Source organism: Triticum dicoccoides, chromosome 2A (genome assembly GCF_002162155.2).
Source record: "Triticum dicoccoides isolate Atlit2015 ecotype Zavitan chromosome 2A, WEW_v2.0, whole genome shotgun sequence".
Lineage (NCBI taxonomy): Eukaryota > Viridiplantae > Streptophyta > Magnoliopsida > Poales > Poaceae > Triticum > Triticum dicoccoides.
This window is the reverse complement of record NC_041382.1, coordinates 677,261,071-677,273,169: the sequence shown is the minus strand read 5'-3', so window position 1 is coordinate 677,273,169 and position 12,099 is coordinate 677,261,071. Positions and strand designations below refer to the sequence as shown.

The 12,099-nt window shown below is 41.7% G+C and overlaps 1 pseudogene; it reads right to left on the bottom strand.

Annotated features, from left to right (window-relative positions):
• Nucleotides 1-5,520: 5,520 nt before the first annotated feature.
• Nucleotides 5,521-12,099, bottom strand: part of LOC119356178 — an 8,882-nt pseudogene continuing 2,303 nt past the window's right edge.

Genomic DNA, 12,099 nt, shown 5'->3' with positions numbered 1-12,099 from the left:
TTGTTTATGTTTCTACAAAGGCCCTTTTTGGACATAGAGAGGTATACTTCATATATATAAGGACTCGTGTGTGGAAGCCTAAAAAAGGACCCATGTGCGGAATAATCTGGAGCTACACATGTGTGTCGTTATGGAATAAGGAATGCCAACAGACAAATAAACACAGAAGATAGCAATCCAACTATGTAGGGCTAATGAACTTGATCAAATCATATTGTACTACGAATCATTTTCATTTTGTATGATCCAAAAGGAAGAGGAAGGCACACCAAAGAATAATAGGGATGGTAGGCATCAGGGAAAGTCAACCAAAGTATCTTACTTTGTTACACAGGAACTGAGAGGTGAGAGCTTTAGCCTTCCATCATGTTCCCATGCCCACCTTTTGGTCCTCTTCATGTTATCCATATGCATTCTTTTGCTAAAGCGATTTAGCAAACAAAAAGGAAGAGGAAGGAGTGCCTAAGTGAAGGAAATATGCCCTAGAGGCAATAATAAAGTTATTATTTATTTCCTTATATCATGATAAATGTTTATTATTCATGCTAGAATTGTATTAACCGGAAACATAATACATGTGTGAATACATAGACAAACAGAGTGTCACTAGTATGCCTCTACTTGACTAGCTCGTTAATCAAAGATGGTTATGTTTCCTAACCATGGACAAAGAGTTGTTATTTGATTAACGAGGTCACATCATTAGTTGAATGATCTGATTGACATGACCCATTCCATTAGCTTAGCACCCGATCGTTTAGTATGTTGCTATTGCTTTCTTCATGACTTATACATGTTCCTATGACTATGAGATTATGCAACTCCCGTTTGCCGGAGGAACACTTTGGGTGCTACCAAACGTCACAACGTAACTGGGTGATTATAAAGGAGCATTACAGGTGTCTCCAAAGGTAGATGTTGGGTTGGCGTATTTCGAGATTAGGATTTGTCACTCCGATTGTCGGAGAAGTATCTCTGGGCCCTCTCGGTAATGCACATCACATAAGCCTTGCAAGCATTGCAACTAATGAGTTAGTTGCGAGATGATGTATTACGGAACGAGTAAAGAGACTTGCCGGTAACGAGATTGAACTAGGTATTGGATACCGACGATCGAATCTCGGGCAAGTAACATACCGATGACAAAGGGAACAACGTATGTTGTTATGCGGTCTGACCGATAAAGATCTTCGTAGAATATGTAGGAGCCAATATGGGCATCCAGGTCCCGCTATTGGTTATTGACCGGAGACGTGTCTCGGTCATGTCTACATTGTTCTCGAACCCGTAGGGTCCGCACGCTTAAGGTTACGATGATAGTTATATTATGAGTTTATGCATTTTGATGTACCGAAGGTTGTTCGGAGTCCCGGATGTGATCACAGACATGACGAGGAGTCTCTAAATGATCGAGACATAAAGATTGATATATTGGAAGCCTATGTTTGGATATCGGAAGTGTTCCGGGTGAAATCGGGATTTTACCGGAGTACCGGGAGGTTACCGGAACCCCCCGGGAGCTATATGGGCCTTAGTGGGCTTTAGTGGAAAGGAGAAAGGGGCAGCCCAAGGTGGCTGTGCGCCTCCCCCCTTCCCCTAGTCCTATTAGGACTAGGAGAGGTGGCCGGCCCCCTCTCTCTCTTTCCCCCCTCAAGGAGTCCTATTCCAACTAGGATTGGGGGGAATCCTACTCCCAGAGGGAGTAGGACTCTCCTGGCGCGCCCTATGTGGCCGGCCAGCCTCCCCCCTTTGGTCCTTTATATACTGAGGCAGAGGCACCCCAGAAACACACAAGTTGATCCACGTGATCTATTCCTTAGCCGTGTGCGGTTCCCCCAGCCACCATAGTCCTCGATAATACTGTAGCGGAGTTTAGGCGAAGCCCTGCTGCTATAGTACATCAAGATCATCACCACGCCGTCGTGCTGACGGAACTCTTCCCCGACACTTTGCTGGATCGGAGTCCGGGGATCGTCATCGAGCTGAACGTGTGCTCGAACTCGGAGGTGCCGTAGTTTCGGTGCTTGATCGGTTGGATCGTGAAGACGTACGACTACTTCCTCTATGTTGTGTCAACGCTTCCGCAGTCGGTCTGCGTGGGTACGTAGACAACACTCTCCCCTCTCGTTGCTATGCATCACATGATCTTGCGTGTGCGTAGTTTTTGAAATTACTACGAAACTCAACACTAAGAACGATAGGAATGAGACACATAGGGAAATACCAAACTGAATTGCCACCTCAAGACTAGAGGTGAAGAACCAATAAGTTAGGATTTCCTCTATGTTATCACTCCCACTGCTCTTAAGCCCTCTCTTTCTTCCTCTTTCTACCTCATTTTTTGACGTCTGACATGAAATATGTGCACACATATGTTTGGTTTTTAAGCTTCAACAACCAACGAAGCCAAAAGGGAAGAGGAAGGAGTGCTTGAGAACAATATAGGAATGAGAGCCTTGGAAAACACCAAAGTGAGTTCTCACCTCCAACACTAGAGGTGGAAACAAAGCAAGTTAGACTTTCCTCCATGTTCCCACTCCCACTGTTCTTAATTATGCTCTCTTTTCTAACACTTTTCGACTCGCCTTCAAGCTCTCCACTTAACCAAATATGTGGACCCATGTCTATTGATTCTCCACCAAAGCTATTGTATAAGACAAAAGGAAGAGGAAGGAGTGCACAAGGACAACAGGAATGGAAGGCATCAATAAAGGATCCATGAAAAATATTTGCACCTCCAACACTAGAGGTGCAAACGTACAAGGAGGGATTTCCTTCTCTTCATGCTTACTCTCGGAGCCTACAAATCTAACGAATCAAAAACTCTCAAATAACAACCTTGAATTGCTGGAAAAAGTGTTTCAACTTTGAGGTATAAATAACAAGTGGTGCACCATATGGAGAACCATAGGGGAGTGCATGAGGCATAATTGTATTTTCAATGATGGTGGGGCCTCATAATCACGGAGCCCTGTCCTATTGTCCTCTACTCATAAATTAGAACAACTGAATGGAAATCTTTTTTGCTTACCCTGTTACCCATATCTAAAACTAGTACATAATATCCATATCGGCATGTGCATTTATACAGTATGAAGAAGTGTAGCAATAAAAATGATGAGATAAAATAATATAAACCTGAACAAATTAAACAAGTAAACTTGGAAACAATATAGAACAATGGGGGGGCATTGAAGTGGCAACAAATTTTTACACAGGTATTTCAGAGCCGAGGTACACCATTACAGATGAAAAATATGATTAGTCCATGATTCTAGAGATATCATATTAGTAAAACCAAATGTATATATGCCATTTTATCAAGAGATAAAATGTGTATATGGCTAGGGTTATTGTTCTATAAGTAATTTAGTATCCAAATTCTGAAGGTTGTACACAACAACATACATGGAAGGAGGGAAAATAGGAAAATGTATCTCCAAGGAAATCATTAGCCACAACCCCTATGAGGAAAACACATTGTATACATCGGTTCAACATGGATCGCCTAAGCAACATGATGAACCACCTAGTATTTTAGGGACAATGTTTAGACACAAAGAACGAGGTCCTAAGATATTTCATTACTTCTTCCACCCATCAAAGGACTTCCCAGTTACAACCTTGTGCCATGACTTGAAGATCAATCACCGTTGCAATGCAAACATCCACCGAGGTTCAAGAATGGGGCCTTATCCCGCACGTATAAACAATCTATAAAAAACATCATTTTATGATCGTGTACAAATTCCATTGGATTTTAGAGTTTTCGAAGTGGTTGTTCCTCGCTAGCCTGCGTATGTATCCATTCGTTTGCTATGTGCATGTGTGAGGTCTTTAGGAACAGTTTGCTTATTTAGATCATTTTACAGGGTGGATGCTAAAAACAAGCTGCAATGCATGTGTTGTTACATGTTTTATGAGCTGACTATCATCTTTGCCACTCTAATTTCTGCTATGACTCCTATCTACAATGGTCGGCATTGGTGTCTCATTGATACAATTTTCTGTACATCGTGAGTTCAAAGGGAACTAGTGTAGAATCTGCATCATTGTATGTATTAAAGTTGTGTCTCATCTTAACAAGCCTAAAAGTGTGTTTATTTATGTTTTTACAACTAATTGGCTCTTTTCCAGATATAGCGACGTGTACTTCATGTATGTACTATCTGACAGGTAAATTAAATGTCTTGGTGTGTTTCATGGTGCAAGTAGAATCTTCCAAATGAAACAATACTACCAAATTATCAAGTATAAAGCAGTTTGCATGTTAAGCCGACATCTTATCTTGTGAATGGATTAAGGCATGCTAGAGAAACAAAGACTAAAATTAGCAATCTAACTATGCGGGGTGTATGAACTTGAACGAAATCATTTTAACACTATGAATCCTTTTTATGTTGTGTGATCCAAAAGGGAGAGGAAGGAGAACCAAAGAACAATAGGCATGGGTGGCAAGGTTAAAAAAATAGGCATGTGTGGCTACATGGAAACTCAAAACAAAGCCTCTGTTAGACAAGGATCTAAGGTCTTTAGCCTTCCATCATGTTCCCGTGCTCACCGCTCTTAGGCCTTTTTTTCTTCCACTTCCTGTCTCACATTAGACATCTCATATAACATGAATATATGCACATATATGTTTTTTTCTGCTAAAGCAATTTAGCAAACAAGAAGGAAGAGGAAGGAGTGCATAAGAACGATAGGAATGAGAGGCATCGGGAAATACCAAACAAAATTTCCATCACAACACAAGTGATGAAGAATCAATAAGTTAGGATTTCCTCTATGTTCTCATTCCCACCGCTCTTAGGCCCTCTCTTTCTTCCTCTTCCTAGCTCGCTTTTGAGATCTCACATCGGATATGTGTGCACATAGCTAAAGCAACCAAGCAAGCCAAAAGAAAAGGAAGGAGTGCATGAGAACAATAGGAATAGGAGGCATCAGGAAACACCAAGCTGAATTATCACCTCCTACACTAGAGGTGAAAACAAAGCAAGTTAGGGTTTCCTCCATGTTCCCATTCCCACTGCTCTCAGGCTCTCTTTTCTCCCTCTTCTCGACTAGCCTTCTAGCTAGATCTCAGATTATTTAAGTATGTGCATACATATCTATGATTTGTGCATTTATTTATTGCGCGAGCCAAAGGGAAGAGGGAGGAGTGCTCAAGAACCATAGGAATGGGAGATCAGGAAAGCACAAAACTAAATATTTGCACCTCCAACACTAGAGGTGAAAACAAAAGAGTTAAGCTTTCCTCCATGTTCCCATTCCTAGTGCTCTTGTGCTCTCTCTTTCTTCCTCTTCCCTGCTTATTCTCGGAGCGTACAAAATCTGAAGAAAAAAGTATCAGGCAACAAGCTTGAATTGCTGGACAAAGTGTTTCAGCTTTGATGTATAAATAGATGTGATGTGCACCTACAGAACCATAGGAAGATCAAGTAATTAAGACACCCAGTGCATAGTATCACTGCAAAGTCAATGACAATGGGGCCCATTGTCCTGTGCTGTACATGTAGAGCATGTGCAAGGAGATCTTCTGCTTACATATATCTGGGAAGCTATTGCATTCATAGAGCAGGAAAATAATTTAGCATTCGCGGCAGAAGAAAATAAAAATACTCTCCTTCGCCCATACTACCACCTGACGATGACAACTACGTAGCAAACACCTTGGCGCACGCACGCACCTCACCTGCCCTCGTCGATGATGGAGGTGAACATCGGCGACGGGTTTCCGGTCGCCGGCGTGGCATCCCCACCTGCAGCGTGGCCACCGCCGGAAGACTGCTGCGTGGTCGACGATGACGACAGGCCGGCCTGGCTGCTCGTGCCCGTGTAGCTGCTGCTGCTCCCGGCCTTGACCTGCCACTCCGTGATGTAGCTCGGCTTGATCACCTCCTCCCCGGCCATGTCGGCGTCTCCCGTGAGCATCGACACCACCCATGGGGCGATCCCTGGGTGCAGATGAGCGCGACAAGGATCACCCGGAGCACCTCCTCGCTGTTGAACTTCGAGAGCTTGGGGTCCACGAAGTCCAGAGGGTTGCCGTTCTCGTAAAGATCCCACACCTGAAAACATCAGACAGTTTCAGTGATTGTAGTACAAATTTCAACTGTAGATCTTGCCGACAATACACCGACCAAAGCACAGCTGCTGCTTTACTTTCGAGAACATTTCAAAATTTAACTTTCGAACGTACTGTGGCTTTTATTGATCTTTACCTTTTCAAATATATAAGTTGTCTCCTCTTCAAGCGTAGTGTGATGGTTTGATTCACCAGCAACAATCTCCAGCGCTACCACACCGAATGCAAAAACATCAATCTTCTCAGTCATGTGACCTCTCATGGCATACTCAGGTGCAAGGTAGCCACTTTGGAAAAGGAAAGCCAACCAATCACCGTCAGAACATTTACAAACTAATTTGACAAACTCATGAGGGCTGCGTCGATGGAGATGCACTTACAATGTGCCTGCAACTTTTGTGCTCACATGAGTCTTCTTGTCATCATAAAGCTTGGCAAGCCCGAAATCAGAGATCTTTGGGTTGAGATCGGCATCTAGCAAGACATTGCTGGCCTTAATGTCCCTGTGCACAATGCGGACGCTCGACTCCTCGTGGAGATAAGCTATACCTCTTGCTATGCCTAAGCATATCTCGAATCGTCTTGGCCAGTCTAGGTTCAAGCCTCCCTTTCCTGAAGATAAACATTGAGGGGCTTTAATTTTTATAAAATTAAGGTTCAACACAGCAGAGTCATAGTCGATCTTGAATGAAATCATACCAAACAGCGCGTGATCAAGGCTTCCATTCTCCAGGCACTCATAAACCAACAGCGGTGTCTTGCTCTCGAGGCAGCAGCCATACAACTTCACGAGATTACGGTGTTGCACCCTTGATATAGTCTCTATTTCCGTAGCAAATTGAAGTTTCCCCTGATTAGATGATTCAGAGAGCTGCTTCACTGCCACCACTCTACCATCACTTAACTTACCCTGCAAGGAAGTTGCACTAATCAATTAAGGTCAGGCTTTGACCAGGTTCTAGCAAATGAATACACTTGACAATGATGAATTTACGCATATCATCTGACAGATGTATACTAAGTTCAAGTTCAGATTATGACCAAGCAGTTTCTAAGCATTTACCAAATACAGATATATAGTAAAACGAGCCAACCTTGTAAACTGATCCATATCCTCCTTCACCAAGTAGGTTACTGGAATCAAAATTTTCTGTGGCTGATCTTAGCTCACTATAACTGAATACATTTGGTCTTCCAACTATAGTGTACAGCTCTGCACAACAGACAAAAATGATCCTTAGCATAATTCTGTCTACAGAAAAGTAAACAATATGATCCTGGAATATCAAGGAGTACCTTCTAACTCCAATAATATTTTTTTCCTTTTCTGCCTCCATACAAAGACTCCAGCAAGAGCAGCCAGCAAACAAACAGCAACACCAATTACAACTCCAACGATCACACCAGTTTTACTGCTGCTCTTGTTGTCCACAGAGTAATGCACAGTAGGGATGAAATCTGAAAAAAGTTAACTTAGTTTGAGTACGCAAAACAATGAATGATGCTTAGTTGCAATGCAAGACGAGCAATTTAACACAGTTATGATTACATCAAATACAAAAGTGAATCGTGTAGAATTTCTACCCTCATCATGGGTCTTCCAACATTTATGCTAATTTCCAATTGAAATACAAAACATTCAACTTGTTTAGACATGAATCAACCAGTGAGCATACACTGGCATGAACTATATTACAGAGCACCACTTAATCTTTTTAATGGAAACGGTCACAAAAAAGATTGATTACTAATTTCAAATTGTAAGTATCTTTCACATCAAAGTTTCATGTTCAATTTTAGATATTAAATACACCAGTGGTAGAAGTGAAAAACACTGGCACTATCGATACTACAGTGACATGTTTCCTTGGCCACTGTGTTATACAAGTACTACCTCCGTCCCAAAATAAGTGACGTGGTTTTAGTTCAAATTTGACTTCAAGATGGCAGTGTAGAACAAAGAAGTTCCAGTTCAGGTTCGTACTTGGGGTTGCGCTCAAAGCCGATATTGCAGGCCCATAGTAGCCTTGAGTAGGAATGCAGCAAGTACCCTTGCCAGCCCAGAAGAGATGAATCTCAAGGAAGTTTTTTACCACAGGAACAACATACTGCTTCTTTACAACAACGAAAGATTTCCCTCCTGCAGCCTTTCTTATGTCAAAGTTCTGCTCCCTGCGCTCTCCCTATACAGACACCAATCAAAAGAATGTATTGGTTTCACAGTAGATGAGCTAAAAATATCAGACAGCAGAGAAATTTAAGCTTCTAAGCTACCTGGAGATAGATATCAAAAACTCTTCTCGCTCTGCTTTTCCAAGCTTGGGGATCAGGGGAGTCAAACTCTGCAAACTGAAGTGTCACTGTATAGTTTCCGTTCTCGAGTCCAATGCCATAGTATCTCAAAGATGATGGTGACATCCTTGCTGTTTGGAACAGTCCAGAATCTAGTGTGTTCTGAAATTGGCGTGAACTGTAGATTATGTAACTTCCATTGGGTGGGTCCATGAATCTTCCACTACTGCTAACACCCCAGATAGGTGCACCCCCAACATAATATGATGCAGCACCAAGATTGGCATTATCAGCCTGATACATGGCATTGTCTGAGCCTGATATGGTTCTACTACCACCACAGTCCACCGCTAAGGAGGAAGCTGCACACAAGTTACAAAACACTAAGGGCATGTACAATGGTTGATAAGATAGTCTTGTCTTAAGTCTTGCATGTAATTTAGAGATGACAAAAAATAGTCTACAATGGGTCATCTCTTAGCTTTATCTTCAACAACTGGTTATTCCTAAAAATGTGGTGAGACATATTGTGCTAAGAGATCATCTCTTGTCTTCTCTTAAATAAGAGAAGACAAGCCTTTTCTTATGAGTTCTCTCTCCTCCACCTCATCATTTATCCTACGTGGCACTCCTAAGATAGCACCATTGTACATGCCCTAATCTTTACTTGGGAATCTGCAATTAAGGGTCTAAAATTACTGTAGTGTACTAAAAGATGCAAAGAGTTGAAAGCTTACAGTGCGGAGAGCCAAGAGAACAGGGGGTATTTCGCTGAAGACAATTCAACCCAAATGGCAAAACACTGCAAATGGGAAAAAAGTGAATATTTTTCAATTCCACTTACAAGCTCAGATGGATATATTATTCTTCAAAAAACACACTGAGATGAATATTTGTTCCTACATGATTTTGGCAGGAGTAAATGAAATGCAGCAAGTACCTGTTATTGGAGCTATCGATCACAAAGTCGTTTGCCACCAAATTCCTAAAGCACAAAAAATCAGATTTTGTTGCTTAATTCAATCAGACTGGCTATGTATCTTTAATCAGTAATAATCATGAAGCATACAATTGTAGGTTTTTTCTGGGTAACCCAAGAAGGAAAGCTTCCTGAGAGGTGGTTGTATGAAAAATCTCTGAAAATGAACACAACAAATTAGTAAGTAGATCGAGACATATTTTCTTGTAGAGGCCAATATGAAGTGAAAATCAAGGAGCATATGGTCATACAAATTGGCAAGTAGAGGAGATTTCGTAGCTGGTAGACTTCCCGAAAGGCTATTATTGCCAAGAAATCTGATGAAGAGGAATATTTGCAAACATTAGAGAAACATGATTCAAAAGAAACATTATGAGAAAATGCTAACAAGTAATGCGCTTACAGATAACTAAGCATAGGAAGATCAAAGATTGACCGAGGCATTTGGCCTGTGATATTGTTAAAACTCAAATCCCTGCACCAATGGGACAAGGAGTATCAGACAACAAAGTACCGCGCTTTTAACTGAAATTATACCATAGTAGAAAGGCTTCCGTTGGACTCTGATTTTTCTGATAAGGAGAATGCTTACAGTAAAGTCAAATTTACAAATTTGGAGAAGTCTACTGATGCAAGTGTGTCAGATATCTTGCTGTTCCTCAATACTCTGCAGGTCAAATAGTTTAATGATCAGGATCTTAAACTAACATGGAAAGGAAAGTAAAAAGCACGTGTCATACAGTTCACCCAAAGATGTCATGTTTCCGACAAATGCCATTGAAGAGCTTCCATTTACAATATCGCCTATTCTCCTGTTATATTCAGACACTCAATGCGTCTGTCAGTGCCACAAGCTTATCTTTGCAATGAGAACACAGCTAGTGAAACTGAAACTACTAAAACTTACAGGCTTGTCAACTTGATAAGATTAGAAAGACTTCTGGGAATCGGTCCTTGAAAAGAGTTCCCTTGGAGCCTCCTACAAGCTCATACATATTTTGTTAACAAAGAAGCAATACAAACCATTTCTATTTATTAATGTCCTTGGCTACCATTTATGCTAAGAAAAAGTTCGAGAAACATTTAATATTAGTGATTGGTGGAGCATATATCTTACAGTTGGGTCATGTTGGTCAAACTCCCAAGAAAGTCAGGTATTTGCCCGGTGAAACTATTGTCTGATGCCCACCTGGATTCACGATGACAAGAGTGTCCTAGATTATTGGTTGAAAGTTGAAACCTTAGTATAAATTACACTGATATCTTGGTTTGGAAAATTACAAGGTTGACAGGTTCGTAAGCTGGGACAGCGCCTCTGGTAGAGGACCAGTGAAGTCATTACTATCAATGTACCTACATTCCAAAGACATACATCATTTTCCATTCAAGAAGACTATTATCGATCTGGACAATGCAGAGAACACTGATGATCATGCGGGCATGTGCAAATGGCAATGTAAAAGTGAGTAAATAGATTACTTACAGCTGTTGAAGTTTTGTCAATTTTCCCAGCTCGTCTGGAAGTGAGCCGTTAAAATGGTTTGAGCCCAATGCACTGAAAGCACGAGATAAACCAGGTCAACACTAGAGCAATATTAAAAAGGAAGTGCCACTAAATCCCTTTTACAAGTCCAAATGCTGCTCGATATTTGAAGAGAAAGGCACTCTGATTTGGTTAGGTTTTCTATTCCAACTGTTTCAGTTTGCATGAACAGGAAGACACATAAAAGAACATACTCTATTGCTCTACTTAGACCGTAGTGTTGCTATGCTGTCTATGCAAAATTCAAGCCCACAGTATACAATGTCATGCACTTTTGTGTGAGTGATTAACTGATTATACTCCCGAACTCATACAACTGATACAAAGAAATGATCAAAAAATTGAAACCTGATTAGAAGATACTATCAATATTTAACATTACTCATCAGAAGACAAGATTGGATCTTACACTGATACGAGATCTGTAAGATTCCAAAGCTCCTTTGGGACAGGTCCGGATAATGCATTGGTGCCCACGGTTCTTGCGACATTAGAGGAAAAGAGTGTGAGATCGGCTGAAATCAAGACGAGTAATGCACAAAAGGTGTTGAGTCGTCGAAAGCCTTACATGTACTTCAGCGCAGTCAGTTCTCCGATGAACGCTGGCAACGGGCCGGTCAAGCTATTTTTCCTGAAGTCCCTGAAATGACAAGATCAGAGACAAACAACGTTAATCACATACATCTCACACCAAGTTTGGGTGATCCAAAACAGGTACATCTAGTCCGCAATGTACCGATCTTTCTTCGGTGCTCGTCGTAACTGAAAACCAATAATTCAACACCAATTTGATAAACTGCACAGTATACTATGGTTGTAGAACTTGGCCCGATTTTTTCACCCAATGGAAACTGGAAATATTTGTGGGGGGGAAAAACTAGGGCGGCAGCTACACCTACACCTGGAACAATCGGCTGTAATATTCTAGGCGCTGACTGTTATTAGGTTTATAATCCTCGCCGATATATTTGTGCTCGATGGAGCCAATCCGCACCACTGCCATGTGAAGAGAGCATACCTCCGTTGCAGAACACCGGTGGCGCACTGGGGCCACTCTACTGTCTTTGAAGCTTAAAATCTGAGCAGCAGCGACGGACTCGCCGTTGCGTCGGGCGGGGAGGCAAGCCCACTGCGCCCTGGAAGAGAGCCGGAGCGCGCCGGCGCCGATTCCCGGCAAACCTCGCCGGCTTTTTTTTTTTT